This window comes from Saccoglossus kowalevskii, chromosome 5 (assembly GCF_978046115.1).
Source record: "Saccoglossus kowalevskii chromosome 5, keSacKowa6.1, whole genome shotgun sequence".
Lineage (NCBI taxonomy): Eukaryota > Metazoa > Hemichordata > Enteropneusta > Harrimaniidae > Saccoglossus > Saccoglossus kowalevskii.
In genome coordinates this window covers 3,640,303-3,662,761 of record NC_140645.1, presented here as the reverse complement: position 1 = coordinate 3,662,761, position 22,459 = coordinate 3,640,303, and the positions used below count along the sequence as shown (strand labels likewise).

At 33.4% G+C, this 22,459-nt stretch overlaps 1 pseudogene across 1 annotated transcript; it reads right to left on the bottom strand.

Annotated features, from left to right (window-relative positions):
* Positions 1–1,383: 1,383 nt before the first annotated feature.
* LOC146742823 (uncharacterized) lies at positions 1,384–6,745 on the bottom strand (annotated as a pseudogene). The gene is made up of 3 exons (XR_014929398.1): positions 5,814–6,745; positions 5,036–5,177; positions 1,384–4,430 (listed from the first exon to the last, which is right to left on the bottom strand). The product of XR_014929398.1 is annotated as an uncharacterized LOC146742823 (transcript).
* Positions 6,746–22,459: the final 15,714 nt, after the last annotated feature.

Sequence of the window (22,459 nt, the reverse complement as noted above, 5' to 3'; positions counted from 1 at the left end):
GAAGGTACCGGGAAACATAACTTGAAGTTGTTGTTGTCGAAATATGGCGAAGTAGAGGTGATTGAGGGTTTGATTTGTAGGAATTGTGAACGCCATTTGTTGACACTAGATCGTCAGGTGAATGAATTTCGAGAGAAATGCCAAACTTCGAGCAGACTAAATTCGAATGTGAAGCGATGTGCGAGATCTCCATTGGTTGCTGAAGGAAAAAGCTTTAAGAAACACTCCAATTTGTCAAGTTGTAAGATCACCGAAATCACTGACAGTGTTGAAATAAGATGTGCAGAAGAATGTCCAACTCCATGTTTGTTTACATTTACGGGGAGCGTGACATAAAACTGTCGTCTTCACGGCAACAAAACAGCAGGTGGCCTGGCTGCGTCAGATTTCTTGAACGCGCTCGTAGTTTGTTTTAAAATTGGGTCAAGTCTCAGACTAGTACGAAACCTTTACTCTAATCTCGGGAAAACGATATATTTATTCAGTTACCGGTGATACACACTTCGAACCCAGTTTTAAAACGTTGAAAAATTATTCAAACAAATCGACCACTTCGGAAACATATTTTCTATATTTATTCAATCAATTGGCCCACCCCCCAAAATATTTATTTTTACATGGCCGAATTGATTGAGTTTTTACGGTACAATGTAATTCCCAGGGGACACTTAATTATAATAACTTATTTTGGTGAATATTTGTTCATCCAAACAATTCATATTTCTCTTTTCAAAAGAATTTGATTTTATATATAATGGTCAGCACATTTTGTGTGGCAAAACCCCATCACAAATATGGGTTCCAGGTCTTCAAGCGAGTCAGATTCCAGGGTTTTAGTGGTCCTATGCTATGTTATGCCACCATAAATAGTCTTTAACCCCTATGCTTATCTGATATCACATATTTAGTGTAATGTTTATAATGGCACTAAATTTCCTCTATGATATACTCGACCTCAGAAAATTAATTTACAAGTAATTTGTGTACCATATGTGTATTTGCTACATTAGAAGCGCACCTAAACCAAAATTTGAATTGTTTGTATACTGTAGTGTTAGAGTATCAATTATTTTTGCCAGACAGACCTTGACATGTAGTTAAGAGCATGCGCTTCTAATGTAACAAATACAGTACATCTAAGTATGAGTGAGTGGTCATGTTCACTGGATTTATAAATTAGAAACTGCAACATTTATGCGCATCACAGCCATAGAGTGCCATGTAAAAATCAAAATGTTATTGGCCCAAATGACACTAATGCTGTGACACTGATTTAAATGCATCAGCAATTTTACAAATGTGGGCTTCATAGTGTGACAATTTCCAGGGTTACATCTTTCCACCACTGTGAATATTACATATGCAAGTAAGACAGCACAATGTTTTTTTTAAGTTAAAGATAATCATTTATTATATACATGTTTCACTGCAAGTTTGGTACATACCACATAAAATATTTGTAAATAAACATCCCTGTCTCATCAATTTAGTAATTGTGTCATTGGTATTTTTCGACCCAAAGAAAGCTTCAAAAGGGCTCCCACATATTGTGAACAATCGTATTGGACAGACATCAAGAAATGTGTGCAGAGTTGCATGAACCTAATTGCACATTGCACAAGAGTTGTTACAAGAGTGAGGTTGACTTGATTGCATTAACAAACAAGTCATGCACAGCACAGTCCTTGTGAATTACCAACTTGTATGCTGTGTATCAGCACTTAGATATGCATATGTATAGAAATTAATTGCTGCAGGCTGGCATATCCAAATTATATATACATTTGTAAAACAAGCAGTCTATCGGTTGATACAGCTCTGCTGTATTGTGAAATGTACCAGCTTAACACATTTGAAATATAGCTGCAAGCAGCGATCAACTAGTTTCGAACCTATGGCAGCATTGGTACAGGGCTGTAATACACCAAATTTAGTTCAAGGGGTCTTGAAAAAAACTATATCACACCACCCTCTTCTCCCCTCCAAATATAAGTCCCTTTAAAAACTTTAAAACATTCGATTGGGACCCTTACTCATCACACCAATTTTGGTTCAAATCGGTCACATGGCCTTGGAGTTAAATGAATTCATACCCCCCCCCCCAAAAAAAAAAAAACTGCTATTAGGACACCCGCAGGGGTACTCTTTGTCATCACACCAAATTTGATCCAAATCGGTCAAGGGGTTTTGGAGTAAAACGCAAATATATAAAAATCACACACCCCCTCCCCTCAAAATTTACCCTCTCAGAAAAGTAACACCATTATAACATTCACTAGGAGACTCTTTGTCACAACACCAAAATTGGTCAAGGAGTCTTGGAGTAAAACGCAAATATATAAAAATCACACCCCCCTCCCCTCAAAATTGACCCTCTCAGAAAAGTAACACCATTATAACATTCACTAGGAGACTCTTTGTCACAACACCAAAATTGGTCAAGGAGTCTTGGAGTAAAAGGCAAATATATAAAAACCACCCTCTGCCCCCTCAAAAATGCCCCTCTCAGAAAAGTAACATCATTATAACATTCACTGAGGGACTCTTTGTCATCACACCAAATTTGGTCCAAATCGGTCAAGGTGTCTAGAAGTAAGATGCAAATATATAATGTCTAATCCTTAAATTTGGTACAAATACGTTCAGACAATTCAAACTAAGTAACAAAAACCATATGAGAATTAGCTGGTTAATTCCCAAAACTGATAAACTGATAAGCTCCGAGGATTTTAATGGAAATACCATGAACAGTTTTTTTTAAATAAAGGATATCCTGGTAGATCAAAGCAAAAACATATCTCTTCTCACAGGATAGTGACATAAGTTTTTCCTTCTGATTATCTAAGCAATAGACCCCTTTCATAAATCTAGCATAGTTCCTCTCTAAATACACAGGAAACCTCATCCTTGAACTCTACAAAATATAAAAATACTAATTATTTCACAACCAAGGGAGTTTATTAGCTTTCAAAAGGACCGTCTGCACTGTACACTCTATGGTAAAAACACACTGCTAAGCATTCATTACCTACTGGCCTCACTCTGGGTTAAGGTCAACGGTTAATGAGTGAGGGCGCTTGATTTATGAAAGGGGTCTATGTGCCATGAATTTATTGCTGTGAATCCTGTGCATCCAGGATATCAAATGGTCTAGCCCTAATCTAAATTGCAGTTGAGAGCAAGCATACAAATTGATATATATATATATATAGGACTTCAAGACACACAGATTCAAAACTTAGGTGAAATATATTGTCAAAGTAAGGTGTATCACTGAAAACTGAGGGGGATTATGAACACTAAGGCACAGCGCTTAATTGATGTGTGTGATAAAATGTATCATACAAACACACATTTTTTGTCATGAACTAGAAATCATTGTCAAAGAGTATTGGACATCCAGTTGAAAACAGTATTGTTTTATCAATGTATTGCATGCCATTGTTTGAGCTCCCAATCAGTATATACATTGACAATATATAGAGTATCACTACATGCTAACAATAAGTGAGTTGCCATATTAAGGATAAATTAGTCTTTGGTCACTTTATTGAATATACGTAACAGTACTCCATCAACACATCCAACAAAGTGATCAACTTTCAGAATTTATCCTTATTTTTACAGCATGAAACCCTGCTCTAACAAAATGTCTCACTATTGTTTTGAATATGCATGTCTTGAAGCACCCATATATACATATATATTAATTTGTATGCTTTCAACTGGAAGCAAACACATGAGCAAATAACATTTCCCCTCAGTTTCCAGTGAAAATTTGAGGTACATAACTATAAAGATTCTCCTCTTTCTACACTTGCAAAATAAGAGAAATTATATTATCAACATATTGATCCTCCAAATAAAAATCAGAAATCAAAAACTTGCGATTGGAGTATCTTGTATATTTTGAAGATATCTTCTCCGCTAAAGATGGTGTCCATCCTGTGACAACTGAAGGAGAAGGTGCATTACAGATGTTATTTTCAGCTTCAAAATACTGTAATAACACATCACATATTACCTGTGCTTTGTGATCATCAAAATCACTTTCATCAGCATCTGACTGTACATCAGATTCTGCTCCTGATGGCTGCTAACAGCCATCAGTTTCAGCTGGCTGCTAACAGCCTGCAACAATAGGATCTGATGTACAGCCTGATGATAATGAAACTGAGAATCACAGATGGTACAGTCACACAATAGCTTGCAATTGTCACAGCACTGATGTTTAATGATATAGTCCTTGGGAAATTCCTGACCAAAATGTGAGGCTAGTGACACTCTACGACATTCATCTGTTGTACAGTATTTCCTCATTTCCTCAGTCATGCCTTTCACATTGTGTGCTATGTCAGATGCGTTGTAGTACAAAATAGCCTCAGATTCTTCCCCATCTCTCCCACATCTGCCAACTTCCTGAATGTATGCTAATGAACAAATGAGAATTGTATTTAACATTTAAGTAGCTTCACTACAAGTTACAAAAATAGTGCAATATGGTACTGGACTGTATTTGCTGTATTACTAGAGCATACATTGTATGCATAGGTAAATGACATGGTAATATATCTCTATACAGTACAGGAAAAGTTTAGTTTATTGTACACTTCTATTGAAGATGCACTTCTCATATTGAGCAAATGCGTATTTTCATGAGTTCTCTTGGGTGACTGACATCAATTGTTATATCCATTCTATGATGTAACCTGTGGCATTTCATCATAAAATAACTTTCCTAGCCATCATCGTCATCCAATAACTACACTCATTACAGGATTACAGGATTATTGGGACTTCAGATTCTCTTGAACCAACCAATTGCTTGTGGTCATTAAATAATCAAAACAAATAAAACATTCAAATAGTTGGCAACACTTACAAGCAGTATAATAATAAGATCATGCACACAATAAAGGAACTTGGTTTTACACATTGTATGTCAAATATGTACAATGCGCTCTGAAAATTCATGAATTTTGTGCGTAACATTGCATTACTACATTTAGACTGAACTACATGCATTTTAACATACTTTCCATTGTTCTTGGTACACCAGCATGGATAATTCGCCTGACTTGTTTTGGATCTGCACCCATCCCATATGCCTCAGTTGCAAATAACAATCTGATACCACAATTCATGGTCTGCATGCCATCGATCACCTCTTTCTTCATCTGCTTAATGATAAAAGTATGATATATAAATTGTCAATATGCAAGTTGATATGAAATAGCCAAATGGCTCAAGTTAATTGTTGTGGTAAAGGTAATGTAACAGAATATCATATGATAGTTAAATGACAGAGGTGCATTTATAGTAAAAAAAATGCACAAATTATTAATATACAGAACAGTATACAACAAATTTTGATGGCTTATCTGTTCTTGTGTTGGATATAAACATCTAATATAGCAAATACAGTTAAAGGGGCACAGTCGCTATATCTTTTATACAAATTTGGCTTAAGTGTAAAGTGAACTGCATTCACCAATTTGATAAAGAACACACACTTATCACGTGTCTGATCTTTCAGTGTGTCATTTGATGAGGCAACAGCCACATTGTTTACCTAAATGTTATAGACAAAGCTGCTTATAAACCCGGAACAAATGATTTATATATATAACAATTAACAAATAAATATTCACTTTATTTTTTTATTGGTAAAACCATCAGAGGACCAATTTGTTATTTACTATACAACAACAAAAATAACATACCATACCATACAGAATATGGAAAACAATCGTTAAACAGTAGAAGTCATATCCAAGTTAGTATTTATAGTTAACAAAATAACTTAAATTTACCTTGTTAGTGCATGAGGCATGGAATTGAGCCACCAGACCAGATATATCATCTATATCACTGTCAAAAGTTGGCATTAAGGACAATTCGTGAGCAAATCCACACCATTTAAGTGATGAGTAAACAATTGTTCGTGGAAAACATTCCTGTTTACTGCGCAATTCATCAATAAGTGGTTTGAAGATCTCCTTAAAAGACTCTTCAATTCTGTTGTTTGGAAGTCTTTTTGTCACATGGAACATTATGTTTGGTCTATCTATGCTGGCAGCGATAATAACAGGATTGGTAAGCAGAAGATGTGATGATATTTCTTGCTGTGTTCTTTTCGTACCGGTGGCCATAGGTCTTTCAGATTTCGATATTCCGGACGGAAATCACTTCCCCATTGTACTACACAGTGTGCTTCGTCAACAACAATATGAGATACCTTGTGTTGCCAAATGTCGCCACGAAATACGGCGAAGAGTTTCTTGGTCATTATGTGTTCTGGGTGAGACAGTATATACAAATACTCACAACTAATGAAACTGGACAAACTACAGTCAAACTCCGGATTTAACCGCACTGACCTTGCGCCGAGTCTACGAGACTGTTCTTCTATAATAGCATTCAATGGCGAGATCAAGATCACTGTCCTGGGACTGTGTGAAGCTGACATGTAGGGAAGGCACTCAAAAATCAGTGATTTTCCATAACCGGTAGGCAACAAGCCTATACAATCACTATCAGTGGATGCCTTCAAACAATCAACTTGCTTTGGTCTTAAATATGTGTAACATGAATGACTGTTTGCGTTTACATGTGCTAAAGCAATCTTTGTTTTCATAACAAACTCCATGTCCATGGAAGCCGCCATGTTGAATTGTCTCAGTGACGAATCAGATGTTCCGTACGTAACTACCAATAACCGCCTTGGATGTAATACCCCGTACCTGACCCTTGTCTAAAACCGCCCTCAGCGTTGAAATGGGGCAGGGAACCAGACTATATTTACTTTACTTCATCATGCCATAACTTCTCAGTGCATCAATTCATGTATTCTTTTAGGACCCTTAAAAATTCCTGTATACTTAAAAATCAGGTCTCATTAAAAAAAAACCATTCATAATGGGAGCACTCCTTATTGATTTCAAACTACTTAAAAAGCATGGGTCTGACACAGAGTAATTGTGGTCAAGTAATGCTCCTTACTGGGTCTAATCTAGGGCCACTCGCTGAGCCTGAATTCATGGACTATTCCTGTGTCAATGAGCACTTTCTAAATAAGAGCCCATAGCGATGTCTATTCATATACTTCATGAATATTAGGAAAACACTAAGTACAATTGTTCAGTTCAACCTGATGCGCGTGACAGTATTTTGCAAACTTCTGCCAAGTGTGTGTCACGCTCTTGCAGGGAACAAATCGCAAAACTACCACACACACACCCCCACACCCCCCACTATTGCACCACTGTATTCATATAACTTATTACTTGGAAATTCATAGGGTGATCCAGAACAATGCATATTTTCCTGTGATTTCTGGACGTGTTAACTACACATTCACCAAAAATTAGTAAAACAAATACAACATGGTTTATTTCAGCAGGTATTGCCTTTTCAAGATTACTCGGTGTGACTATTTCCTGTTGCTTGGCATCCGGAAGTTGTCACATGCATCCAACACCTTGCAATCAGTAATTTCCATTAATTCCCTCTATATCATGCTATATTTGTATAATACCTCATCTACAAAATGATATATGTCCTGACTAATGTTACTACCTTTATTTCAGACAACAAGCACCCAAATTCCAATGCTAGAGTTCCGAAATCACGTACGTGACGTACTACGTTATTACGCTGACCAGGGTGTCACCTGGCAAATCTCAGGATGGTATAAGCCTGGCCTTCGGGCCAATGATGAACAAGTGCGTGAACCAAAATTCCATGTCACCTGCGTAACACCAGAGAGGGTCTTGGAAAATGCACCCCTTTTCAACGTAAATATACCTGATGTCGAACGACAAGTTTTACAAGCCGCCATTCAAAGGCCATGCCACCAACGTGTCCTGGCTGCACACCAGCAACGCCCACAACCAAATCCACATGCCCAGCAGCAACGCCAGCAACCACAAGCCACCCCACACCAGCAACGTCAACAACAAAATGCAGATGACCATCAGCAACGCCAGCAACCACAAGCCGCTCCACGTCGTCAACGTCAAGAACATCAAGCTGCACAACAGCAACACCCACAACCCAATCCACATGTCCAGCAGCAACACCAGCAACTACAACCAGATCCGCAGCAGCAATGTCAAGAACAAAATGTAGATGACCATCAGCAACACCAGCAACCTCCACGCCATCAACGTCAACATGAAAATGAAGCTGCACACCAGCAACCCAATCCACATGCCCAGCAGCAGCGACAGCAACCACCAGGAGCTCCGCAGCAGCAGCAACATCAATAACTATAGCCACCTCCACAGCAGCAATGTCAGCAACCGAGTTTACCAGTGCAGTAGGAACGTTAGCAACCACAAACATGTCTCCAACAGCAACATCAGCAACCATCAAACGTATTTCATTAAAGTCTTCATTGAACCAAAGAAGGGACTGATAAACTGTGTATGACACAAACTATAGAAAGCATTGTGTATGTGCTTCCTACTTTATGAGACACTTCTATGGACCTAAAACTGTTACGAGACATCATTCATTATTAGTACCTGTGATGGCAATCATACTTCACCTTTTAATACCAGTGCCATTCTTTGTGGACTTTGAAATATTAGGTGATTCACAAAAAAGCTAGCTCCCTCTCAGTGGGACGAGATTGACAGAAAATGTTCATACTATGTTAATAACCAAATACGCAGTTTGAAAAATGGCCTCACCATGACAATTTTCCTGTCATAATTTCACCATTGGCCAATGCCTTAAAGTTATGACTAAGCACTTCATTTTTGAATACAAATGAATTCAACATTCAAGAAATTATTAATTTTTATCGTAAGAATATTTTAACAAACTTAACAATCATCTATCATTTCAGAAATACGAAGCTAGTGCTGCCGATATATATTTTCCTATTCACAGCCAACTCTTCCATCCCTCTTCTACGGGTCAAACAAAATGTGCTTTATCCTTTTTAAATGAGGTATTCATTCACGTGCATATACTCTAAGTATCATGTATGCAGCAAAAGTCAAATTTCCATATATCACTACTGCACACAGAGGACTCATGCATATACTTGGTTTAATGATACCCATGTTTTACCATATTTATGTGTACATGTATTTAGACACAGTTTCTTTATGATACGAGTGTGCTTAACAACAAACAAAGTAAACCAGCATTTACCTACTGGTATCTGTTTATGAACAGAAACTTTAATCTCATAAAATCAATGCTAAAACAAGCTGCATACTTTTATAATCACATGCAGTGGCAGCACTAATTTCTTTGGCAACCATTACAATCCCCCCCCCCCCAACCGGAATCATAAAAAGTAAAAGAAAATAGAGAAAAGGACAGAAAAATCAAGAAAATTAGCAATTTGGTCTACTGCCAGCAAACAAATATGCCAAAAAAGATGTTTTTTTCCAGGGGGTGCACCCTGAACCCAAATTGCCTTCACCACTTTTCCCCCATTAAATTTGGCTTGCCCTCTACTTGCCCCCCCCCCCCCAACATTCAGATACTGCTGTCGCCACTCCTCACATGTGCCTATATACCATAAATGCCATATTAGGTCAGTTATCAGCCTTTTACCATGTTACTTTACCATCTACTATAACCTTGCACGAGAAACCTCTGAAACTTGACACCCCCCCCCCCCCACAACCATTTCCCTCATCAAGCTTCAACACATCACAAGTGGTTATTAGGTATTTCTAAATACATGTACATCACATTCCTTTTTATATCTCAGTTTCTCGCTATAAGCTGGGTATTTTGCTTGTTGTATAGTACATGTTCTTTTAAAAATGTACCCTAGTTATGAGCATGCACTAATAAATAAAAATCCCTTCAATGACCATTACAACTTGGTACAACCACATTGACTGGCTATTCGGCTCTTAAAGGAGCATTTCATGATCCACTTTCAATCATCAAGGTCAACTCTATCGAAATTCACATTTTTACCTGGTAAGAATCCTCGACTGCTTTATATTACAATCCGCAAACCATTGTTTCAAATATCCTTCCATTTGGCCAAGAACTGAGAAAATGTGTCATTTTCTAATTATTATTGAGAACCTGACAGTAATTACAACACAATAGTCTATGGAGACTTGAAAACGAATGATCTGAATCAAGTGAAATTTTCCAGCTACATTAATGTTTTACTCTATTTTTATTTAGGTAGAAAAGTGGTGAGGTTTTGGGCACAACAGAATCATGAATTGCACCTTCACTATACATCATTTCTTTGTGAAATTGTGGGTCAGAAGTGAATAAAGATAGAAAACTAATATTCAATCATTTCGTTCACTTATTAAGGCAATGTACTTGTATATCTGAAAAAAATCTGCTCCCTTATTATTAGCACTGTGGGCTTAACTGCACATAAATATGATACAAGTCAATTTATCACAACTTCCATCAAATGTACATGTGTAATATTTAATAAAGCATTATTTCTTCACACAAATTTCTCAGCCATCCTTATATACATGAACACGCACTATTGCCGCTGTCGCCTTGTCCAATATCCATCACCCTCTCTCCGGTTTTTCACTTGCTCCCATAATCGCCTCACTGGTAAAGACGTGGGAATGACAGAACAACGAAAAAACTTCTTAGGGAGTGTACCTATAAGGGCATTCCAATACTGCCACAACACTCCACCCCCTACTCTTCTCAAGAGGTTGTTTCCTTGCTCCCATACTTGCTTCACTTGTGAGTGATGACAATCATGCATTATATCTGATTGAAGGAATCCTCATTGCGAGGTGAGTGTACTTCCTCCTCAACTATACGTGTACTCTTCCATGAATGATTAACGTTTGCACCCTCATTCAAAAAAAAAATTATCTTAAATACTAAGGTCAACAGACTTTTCATAAATATAAACATTACTCTTATATCGGGCCACTCAACAGTCTATGGTGTCATTGTCTTTTATTGGGCACAGGCAGGGGGGGATATCTTATCCACATTCTGACCATCCTGCATACCCCTCACCTCTAGAACACCGTGTAAGCATTTCTCCAACACAATATCGCTCATCAAATAAGCACAATTCCAACACATAAATAAAACATTACTGTTGACATGCATAATAGAATTTGCACATGTCCCTCATAACCCCCCTCCCACAGATGCGCCACAACATCTATAAATGTACAGGTAGTCCCTTCCATCTGGCCAGATGCAACACATGGCATCTATCTCTAGTTCCGAAAAACTCTGGGTAAGGAAAGACCAAGCTTTACTTTTCTGCAGCGCAGCCATGTTTGCTCTGTATGTGATACTCACGCATGCGCATTATCAACCTATGACTCTGCAATCTCTGTATTTACATTGATTTTGCTAGTACGTACAATATCAAACCGTAGAATCGTGTTTTGTTTTTTCACTGAACAAATATTATTTAGTGCGTTACAAGAGTTATGCTTTTTGATTCTGATAAATCACATTACAATCTCTTCTATAGCATGTAGTATCAAACGACCGTGAGAAAACATTCAATTTCTCGTCCATATTGCTTCTTTAATACTGGTAAACAAAATTACGATTCTATTTAAAATCATATGTACTACGTTATGGGTTTTGATTAGAGACAGATTTTACAAATACAAACACGGGCAACAATTATTTAAAGCGTGGTAGTTGTATGACAATAGTAAGTAGTAAAACAGTACTACTCACCGTGTCCTGCTGTCCTCCCAGCTGCTCCTACGGATGTTAAGACTTCAAAAGTGTCCCTGACTTCAAAAGTGTCCCAGAGCGTATATGCAGTAAGATAGGGGGTTATGCTCGGTGTGTATCCCATGTGACGATGTAGTAAGTCAGCATAGTGAAATGACAGCAATGCTAGCAGACACTAAACACCGAAGGGATATATAGTTTATTATATAAATATTAAGTTATAAATAAATGATATATACAGGTCGTATAATGTAACATACAAAATAGTTTTAACAAACACAATTAATATTATTTATAATTTAATATTTATAACATATTAAAGTTTCGTTTAGAGATTGCTAAGATTTAGTGACTAAGGCTAATTTGAAAGTGTGATGAAAATTAGTTCATATATGTATTTCTAGTGCGTGCAAAATAAATGCAAATTATTAAATTAAAAATATTAAGTGACTCTTTTGAAGTCATATTAATTTGTTATATTCATGAACAAGTAATGGTGACATATATGCAAATTATTAAATTAAATATATTAAGGGACACTTTTGAAGACACAGGACACTTTTGAAGTCGTATTAATTTGTTATATTCACAAACCACTAATTGTACCATGAATGCAAATTATTAAATTAAAAATATCAGGGGACACTTTTGAAGTCATATTAATTTGTTATATTCATTAACAAGTAATTGTGACATAAATGCAAATTATTAAATTAAAAATATTAAGGGACACTTTTGAAGACATGGGGACACTTTTGAGGTCATATTAATTTGTTATATTCATGACCAAGTAATAGTGACATAAATGCAAATTATTAAATTAAAAATATTAAGGGACACTTTTGAAGACATGGGGACACTTTTGAGGTCATATTAATTTGTTATATTTATGACTAAGTAATGGTGACATAAATGCAAATTATTAAATTAAAAATATTAAGGAACACTTTTGAAGACATGGGGACACTTTTGAGGTCATATTAATTTGTTATATTCATGACCAAGTAATGGTGACATAAATGCAAATTATTAAATTATATATATTAAAAGACACTTTTGAAGACATGGGGACACTTTTGAGGTCATATTAATTTGTTATATTCATGACCAAGTAATAGTGACATAAATGCAAATTATTAAATTAAAAATATTAAGGGACACTTTTGAAGACATGGGGACACTTTTGAGGTCATATTAATTTGTTATATTTATGACTAAGTAATGGTGACATAAATGCAAATTATTAAATTAAAAATATTAAGGAACACTTTTGAAGACATGGGGACACTTTTGAGGTCATATTAATTTGTTATATTCATGACCAAGTAATGGTGACATAAATGCAAATTATTAAATTATATATATTAAAAGACACTTTTGAAGACATGGGGACACTTTTGAGGTCATATTAATTTGTTATATTCATTAACAAGTAATGGTGACATAAATGCAAATTATTAAATTAAAAATATTAAAGGACACTTTTGAAGACATAGGGACACTTTTGAGGTCATATTAATTTGTTATATTCATTAACAAGTAATGGTGACATAAATGCAAATTATTAAATTAAAAATATTAAAGGACACTTTTGAAGACATGGGGACACTTTTGAGGTCATATTAATTTGTTATATTCATGACCAAGTAATGGTGACATAAATGCAAATTATTAAATTAAAAATATTAAGGAACACTTTTGAAGACATGGGGACACTTTTGAGGTCATATTAATTTGTTATATTTATGACCAAGTAATGGTGACATAAATGCAAATTATTAAATTATATATATTAAGGGACATTTTTGAAGACATGGGGACACTTTTGAGGTCATATTAATTTGTTATATTCATTAACAAGTAATGGTGACATAAATGCAAATTATTAAATTAAAAATATTAAAGGACACTTTTGAAGACATGGGGACACTTTTGAGGTCATATTAATTTGTTATATTCATGACCAAGTAATGGTGACATAAATGCAAATTATTAAATTATATATATTAAGGGACATTTTTGAAGACATGGGGGCACTTTTGAGGTCATATTAATTTGTTATATTCATTAACAAGTAATGGTGACATAAATGCAAATTATTAAATTAAAAATATTAAAGGACACTTTTGAAGACATGGGGACACTTTTGAGGTCATATTAATTTGTTATATTCATTAACAAATAATGGTGACATAAATGCAAATTATTAAATTAAAAATATTAAGGGACACTTTTGAAGACATGGGGACACTTTTGAGGTCATATTAATTTGTTATATTCATGACCAAGTAATGGTGACATAAATGCAAATTATTAAATTAAAAATATTAAGGGACACTTTTGAAGACATGGGGACACTTTTGAGGTCATATTAATTTGTTATATTCATTAACAAGTAATGGTGACATAAATGCAAATTATTAAATTATATATATTAAAAGACACTTTTGAAGACATGGGGACACTTTTGAGGTCATATTAATTTGTTATATTCATTAACAAGTAATGGTGACATAAATGCAAATTATTAAATTAAAAATATTAAAGGACACTTTTGAAGACATGGGGACACTTTTGAGGTCATATTAATTTGTTATATTCATGAACAAGTAATGATGACATAAATGCAAATTATTAAACTATATATATTAAAAGACACTTTTGAAGACATGGGGACACTTTTGGGATCATATTAATTTGTTATATTTATGACCAAGTAATGGTGACATAAATGCAAATTATTAAATTATATATATTAAAGGACACTTTTGAAGACATGGGGACACTTTTGAGGTCATATTAATTTGTTATATTCATTAACAAGTAATGGTGACATAAATGCAAATTATTAAATTAAAAATATTAAAGGACACTTTTGAAGACATGGGGACACTTTTGAGGTCATATTAATTTGTTATATTCATGACCAAGTAATGGTGACATAAATGCAAATTATTAAATTATATATATTAAGGGACATTTTTGAAGACATGGGGACACTTTTGAGGTCATATTAATTTGTTATATTCATTAACAAGTAATGGTGACATAAATGCAAATTATTAAATTAAAAATATTAAAGGACACTTTTGAAGACATGGGGACACTTTTGAGGTCATATTAATTTGTTATATTCATTAACAAAAAATGGTGACATAAATGCAAATTATTAAATTAAAAATATTAAAGGACACTTTTGAAGACATGGGGACACTTTTGAGGTCATATTAATTTGGTATATTCATGACCAAGTAATGGTGACATAAATGCAAATTATTAAATTAAAAATATTAAGGGACACTTTTGAAGACATGGGGACACTTTTGAGGTCATATTAATTTGTTATATTCATGACCAAGTAATGGTGACATAAATGCAAATTATTAAATTAAAAATATTAAGGGACACTTTTGAAGACATGGGGACACTTTTGAGGTCATATTAATTTGTTATATTTATGACCAAGTAATGGTGACATAAATGCAAATTATTAAATTAAAAATATTAAGGGACACTTTTGAAGACATGGGGACACTTTTGAGGTCATATTAATTTGTTATATTCATTAACAAGTAATGGTGACATAAATGCAAATTATTAAATTATATATATTAAAGGACACTTTTGAAGACATAGGGACACTTTTGAGGTCATATTAATTTGTTATATTCATTAACAAGTAATGGTGACATAAATGCAAATTATTAAATTAAAAATATTAAAGGACACTTTTGAAGACATAGGAACACTTTTGAGGTCATATTAATTTGTTATATTCATTAACAAGTAATGGTGACATAAATGCAAATTATTAAATTATATATATTAAAGGACACTTTTGAAGACATAGGGACACTTTTGAGGTCATATTAATTTGTTATATTCATTAACAAGTAATGGTGACATAAATGCAAATTATTAAATTAAAAATATTAAAGGACACTTTTGAAGACATGGGGACACTTTTGAGGTCATATTAATTTGGTATATTCATGACCAAGTAATGGTGACATAAATGCAAATTATTAAATTAAAAATATTAAGGGACACTTTTGAAGACATGGGGACACTTTTGAGGTCATTTTAATTTGTTATATTCATGACCAAGTAATGGTGACATAAATGCAAATTATTAAATTAAAAATATTAAGGGACACTTTTGAAGACATGGGGACACTTTTGAGGTCATATTAATTTGTTATATTTATGACCAAGTAATGGTGACATAAATGCAAATTATTAAATTATATATATTAAAAGACACTTTTGAAGACATAGGGACACTTTTGAGGTCATATTAATTTGTTATATTCATTAACAAGTAATGGTGACATAAATGCAAATTAAAAATATTAAAGGACACTTTTGAAGACATGGGGACACTTTTGAGGTCATATTAATTTGGTATATTCATGACCAAGTAATGGTGACATAAATGCAAATTATTAAATTAAAAATATTAAGGGACACTTTTGAAGACATGGGGACACTTTTGAGGTCATATTAATTTGTTATATTCATGACCAAGTAATGGTGACATAAATGCAAATTATTAAATTAAAAATATTAAGGGACACTTTTGAAGACATGGGGACACTTTTGAGGTCATATTAATTTGTTATATTTATGACCAAGTAATGGTGACATAAATGCAAATTATTAAATTATATATATTAAAAGACACTTTTGAAGACATGGGGACACTTTTGAGGTCATATTAATTTGTTATATTCATTAACAAGTAATGGTGACATAAATGCAAATTATTAAATTAAAAATATTAAAGGACACTTTTGAAGACATGGGGACACTTTTGAGGTCATATTAATTTGTTATATTCATGAACAAGTAATGATGACATAAATGCAAATTATTAAACTATATATATTAAAAGACACTTTTGAAGACATGGGGACACTTTTGGGATCATATTAATTTGTTATATTTATGACCAAGTAATGGTGACATAAATGCAAATTATTAAATTATATATATTAAAGGACACTTTTGAAGACATGGGGACACTTTTGAGGTCATATTAATTTGTTATATTCATTAACAAGTAATGGTGACATAAATGCAAATTATTAAATTAAAAATATTAAAGGACACTTTTGAAGACATGGGGACACTTTTGAGGTCATATTAATTTGTTATATTCATGACCAAGTAATGGTGACATAAATGCAAATTATTAAATTATATATATTAAGGGACATTTTTGAAGACATGGGGACACTTTTGAGGTCATATTAATTTGTTATATTCATTAACAAGTAATGGTGACATAAATGCAAATTATTAAATTAAAAATATTAAGGGACACTTTTGAAGACATGGGGACACTTTTGAGGTCATATTAATTTGTTATATTCATGACCAAGTAATGGTGACATAAATGCAAATTATTAAATTAAAAATATTAAGGGACACTTTTGAAGACATGGGGACACTTTTGAGGTCATATTAATTTGTTATATTTATGACCAAGTAATGGTGACATAAATGCAAATTATTAAATTATATATATTAAAAGACACTTTTGAAGACATAGGGACACTTTTGAGGTCATATTAATTTGTTATATTCATTAACAAGTAATGGTGACATAAATGCAAATTAAAAATATTAAAGGACACTTTTGAAGACATGGGGACACTTTTGAGGTCATATTAATTTGGTATATTCATGACCAAGTAATGGTGACATAAATGCAAATTATTAAATTAAAAATATTACGGGACACTTTTGAAGACATGGGGACACTTTTGAGGTCATATTAATTTGTTATATTCATGACCAAGTAATGGTGACATAAATGCAAATTATTAAATTAAAAATATTAAGGGACACTTTTGAAGACATGGGGACACTTTTGAGGTCATATTAATTTGTTATATTTATGACCAAGTAATGGTGACATAAATGCAAATTATTAAATTATATATATTAAAAGACACTTTTGAAGACATGGGGACACTTTTGAGGTCATATTAATTTGTTATATTCATTAACAAGTAATGGTGACATAAATGCAAATTATTAAATTAAAAATATTAAAGGACACTTTTGAAGACATGGGGACACTTTTGAGGTCATATTAATTTGTTATATTCATGAACAAGTAATGATGACATAAATGCAAATTATTAAACTATATATATTAAAAGACACTTTTGAAGACATGGGGACACTTTTGGGATCATATTAATTTGTTATATTTATGACCAAGTAATGGTGACATAAATGCAAATTATTAAATTATATATATTAAAGGACACTTTTGAAGACATGGGGACACTTTTGAGGTCATATTAATTTGTTATATTCATTAACAAGTAATGGTGACATAAATGCAAATTATTAAATTAAAAATATTAAAGGACACTTTTGAAGACATGGGGACACTTTTGAGGTCATATTAATTTGTTATATTCATGACCAAGTAATGGTGACATAAATGCAAATTATTAAATTATATATATTAAGGGACATTTTTGAAGACATGGGGACACTTTTGAGGTCATATTAATTTGTTATATTCATTAACAAGTAATGGTGACATAAATGCAAATTATTAAATTAAAAATATTAAAGGACACTTTTGAAGACATGGGGACACTTTTGAGGTCATATTAATTTGTTATATTCATTAACAAAAAATGGTGACATAAATGCAAATTATTAAATTAAAAATATTAAAGGACACTTTTGAAGACATGGGGACACTTTTGAGGTCATATTAATTTGGTATATTCATGACCAAGTAATGGTGACATAAATGCAAATTATTAAATTAAAAATATTAAGGGACACTTTTGAAGACATGGGGACACTTTTGAGGTCATATTAATTTGTTATATTCATGACCAAGTAATGGTGACATAAATGCAAATTATTAAATTAAAAATATTAAGGGACACTTTTGAAGACATGGGGACACTTTTGAGGTCATATTAATTTGTTATATTTATGACCAAGTAATGGTGACATAAATGCAAATTATTAAATTATATATATTAAAAGACACTTTTGAAGACATAGGGACACTTTTGAGGTCATATTAATTTGTTATATTCATTAACAAGTAATGGTGACATAATTGCAAATTATTAAATTAAAAATATTAAGGGACACTTTTGAAGACATGGGGACACTTTTGAGGTCATATTAATTTGTTATATTTATGACCAAGTAATGGTGACATAAATGCAAATTATTAAATTAAAAATATTAAGGGACACTTTTGAAGACATGGGGACACTTTTGAGGTCATATTAATTTGTTATATTCATTAACAAGTAATGGTGACATAAATGCAAATTATTAAATTATATATATTAAAGGACACTTTTGAAGACAGGGACACTTTTGAGGTCATATTAATTTGTTATATTCATTAACAAGTAATGGTGACATAAATGCAAATTATTAAATTAAAAATATTAAAGGACACTTTTGAAGACATAGGGACACTTTTGAGGTCATATTAATTTGTTATATTCATGACCAAGTAATGGTGACATAAATGCAAATTATTAAATTAAAAATATTAAGGAACACTTTTGAAGACATGGGGACACTTTTGAGGTCATATTGTCAAAGAGTGTATCGGTCGATTTAAGAGGCATTCAGCTTTGCAGTTAAAAAATAAGCAGGTCGATACGTCTAACTATTCTAAATACCTTAACTGGAAGCGAAATTACATAAGATTTCCCACTAGGGTCGATCAAATCGACATTTTCCAACGTCAACCGAAAATATACGCCGCCATCTTGTTCTTGACGCATTCATAAACAAAACGTTGTTTCGTTGCGTAAAACTTGCTTTCGCCAACGTTCCAGTGCTGTAGGTTCATTTTTCGGCCACAAAAAAGGTATTTATGATCGCTAGATTAGTCGATAGATGTTTTAGCTGGTTACAATCATGAAAACTGCAGAACGGTTCTCCGCCATAAATTTGTAGGCGGGTGTCGAATCCTCGGTCTATGCGACTTCTCAGGACTGTGGGGGCCGAATGATCAACGGAAGGAGGCCAACCTACAGGACTGTACTCAGGGCTACATGCAGATTGTCTATCAGGACACGGATTGTTTTTTACCTCCATGATCAGGATAAGTGGCGACCGACTAAACATTTGTTGGGAAATAGCTGTACGTGATCATATCTTACTGCGTCAATGTTTGTTGTTCACATATAAGAGTACCCCATCAGTCATCGCCGAGCAAGTCGAGTTAAAGGGGACACTTCCTGAAAAAAGTCTCAACGCGTCACGATAAAATCGGTTTGGTTCGCAAAAATGATGAGTAAACCATCTATATCTGCGAATTCTACTCTGATGATCCTGATATTACTGATCATATAATTCAAGCTAGTACTAGTACATAGAAAGATGAGAATTAATTAACTTTGTGTCATTTATCAATAGTTAAAGGGACACTTTCCAGTTAAGCCTAATCTAACAACAAATTTACTTTCTGGATTAAAATAACAATGGATAACAAAAGATAGATTAACATTGTAAACAACATAAACAATAGTGTCCCATGATTCTTTGGTGCAATCCCTGGGATTGAGCAGTTCCCCTTTAAGTACTTTTAATTGAATGAGTAGTTTGAGATAATTAACTGTCGACCCCTTGGTTTAACATGTATACATGATTTCAGCTGCGAGGTGTACTCCGTTGGCAAATCCTATTCAACGGAATTCCGGATTCAGGCCGGAATTCTAGCCATAATTCCGGATTCCGGCGAAATTGCGACTGGATTTCCGTCTGAGTACATAATACTTGGCAAGAATGTGATGTTGTCATCTAGAGCGACCCAACGATCTTCTCCTATATAATACATATATATAAATACCATTACATGCACTAGTGTGAAGTAGCGTTCAGTGAGGTATGTAACTACGGTGAAACTAGTGAACACTACCCCAAGCAAAACGCCGGAGAAGCTAATAAACCCTCTTTTGAAAAATTAGCATAACTCCCTTAATTTAATAAAAAAAATAATAAGCAAACTGTCCCTGTATTATATATATACTAGTATGTTATATATATTGAACATATAAGTGAACTTTTTGGTCTAAGTAGTAATAGCTTAAACTAGTTTTCGCAAACGAGTTTTGTTTTCGATATTTCATGCTGGACACGGTTCACAAATGGATGAGTTATAAATATGCGAGACATATAAAGGCCAGCCAGTACGATTTTATCATAAAAAGGCTCCCTTAGAAGTAAAATAACAACAAAAGAAGTGGTGACAGGTAAAGACTGGTAGGTGAAAATGACGGAAAATTGACTGCCGTGCATTGGAAATCAATTCTCAAACTAATTGTTGCTACCAGTATAGTAATAATAATAATAATAATAATCTTTATTGAAACCGTATCCCGGAGTGGGATCTTAGTTGAAAATACAATAAAGTAATACAAAAAAGATAAAAAATAACACAAGACATTCAAAGACAATAGAAAATAAAAAATAAAATTAAATTATTTGGCGGTTGGTTGAGGCAACTGGCATTTTAAGATTTTTTCTTGTCGTAATTTGAAACAAGTGTGGATGAATTTTCCTAGTTCAATGATTGTTTTGTCATTTTTAATTTTTAGTATATTTGTAAGTTTTTCGTCATCCGTCCCCAAGTTGCTTATATTGTATTTAATATTCTTGATCATGATTTCTCGTTCCTTCTTGTATAAATCACAATTGAGAAGAAAATGTTTTTCGTTTTCAATTTCCTGTTTGTCACAAACTGGGCAAATTCGGTCCTCCGCTAAAATGTTATTATATCTGCCCCTTTCGATTTGAAGGGTATGAGCACTTATTCTGAGTTTTGTCATAGCTGCTCTATGATTTGGATTTTTGATTGTGGTGAGATATTTTTCATATGCAAATTCTGTTTTAATTTTCCTATAGGTTCGTAACTTGTTTTTATGGTTTTTACCTTTATTGTCATCGTGTAATGTTTCTGTACTATGTATTTCAAAGGATTGTTCTAGTTTGCGCGTTACTGTTTCAGTGATTTGTTTTTCATCAAGAGATTTATGGTTTTCCCAAATATTTCCCATATTTAAATTTTCTAAAATTTGTTTTATGTCTGTTACCCAGTTGTCTTTTCCTTTTTTATCAAGATGTATCCCAAGATTGTAAGCTTCATGTACTAGCGAATTTGGGTTAGAATTATTAATTTTGATCCAATATTTGATCATATATTTTAAGCTTGATGCTAGGAGAGGATATCTTCCCAACTCTAGTAGGCTTGCCAAATTACTTGCTTTGCTATTTACTTTTAGAAGGTATTTGCAGAAATGTATTTGTACTTTTTCCATTGGTGTTGACAGATTTGCCATTAGATGCGATTTATTGATGTTCTCGCTCGTCCAAATTTCACTGCAGTAAAGCATAATTGGTTTTACAATTGCATCGAACATTTTTAAGTATGTTTTGATTGGAGTTAGTTTTTCTGAGAATAGCATTTGTTTCATTTTGAAACATGCCTTCATTGCTCTAGCTCTGAGGTCTTCTTGTGCTCCGATGAATTTACCTGATTTGTGTAGTTTAATGCCGAGGTATGTGTAGGTTTTTGTATTTTCAAGTTCCTTTCCATCAACATAGAATTTTAGTTTGTCCTGTGATTTTTTTGACCTACTAAACATGATGATTTTTGACTTAGAGATATTAATATTGAGTTTCCATTTCTGACAGTAAGTTTCAAGAGAATTTATGGCATTTTGTAAGCCAGTATGTGATTGGGATAATACTACAAGGTCGTCTGCATATA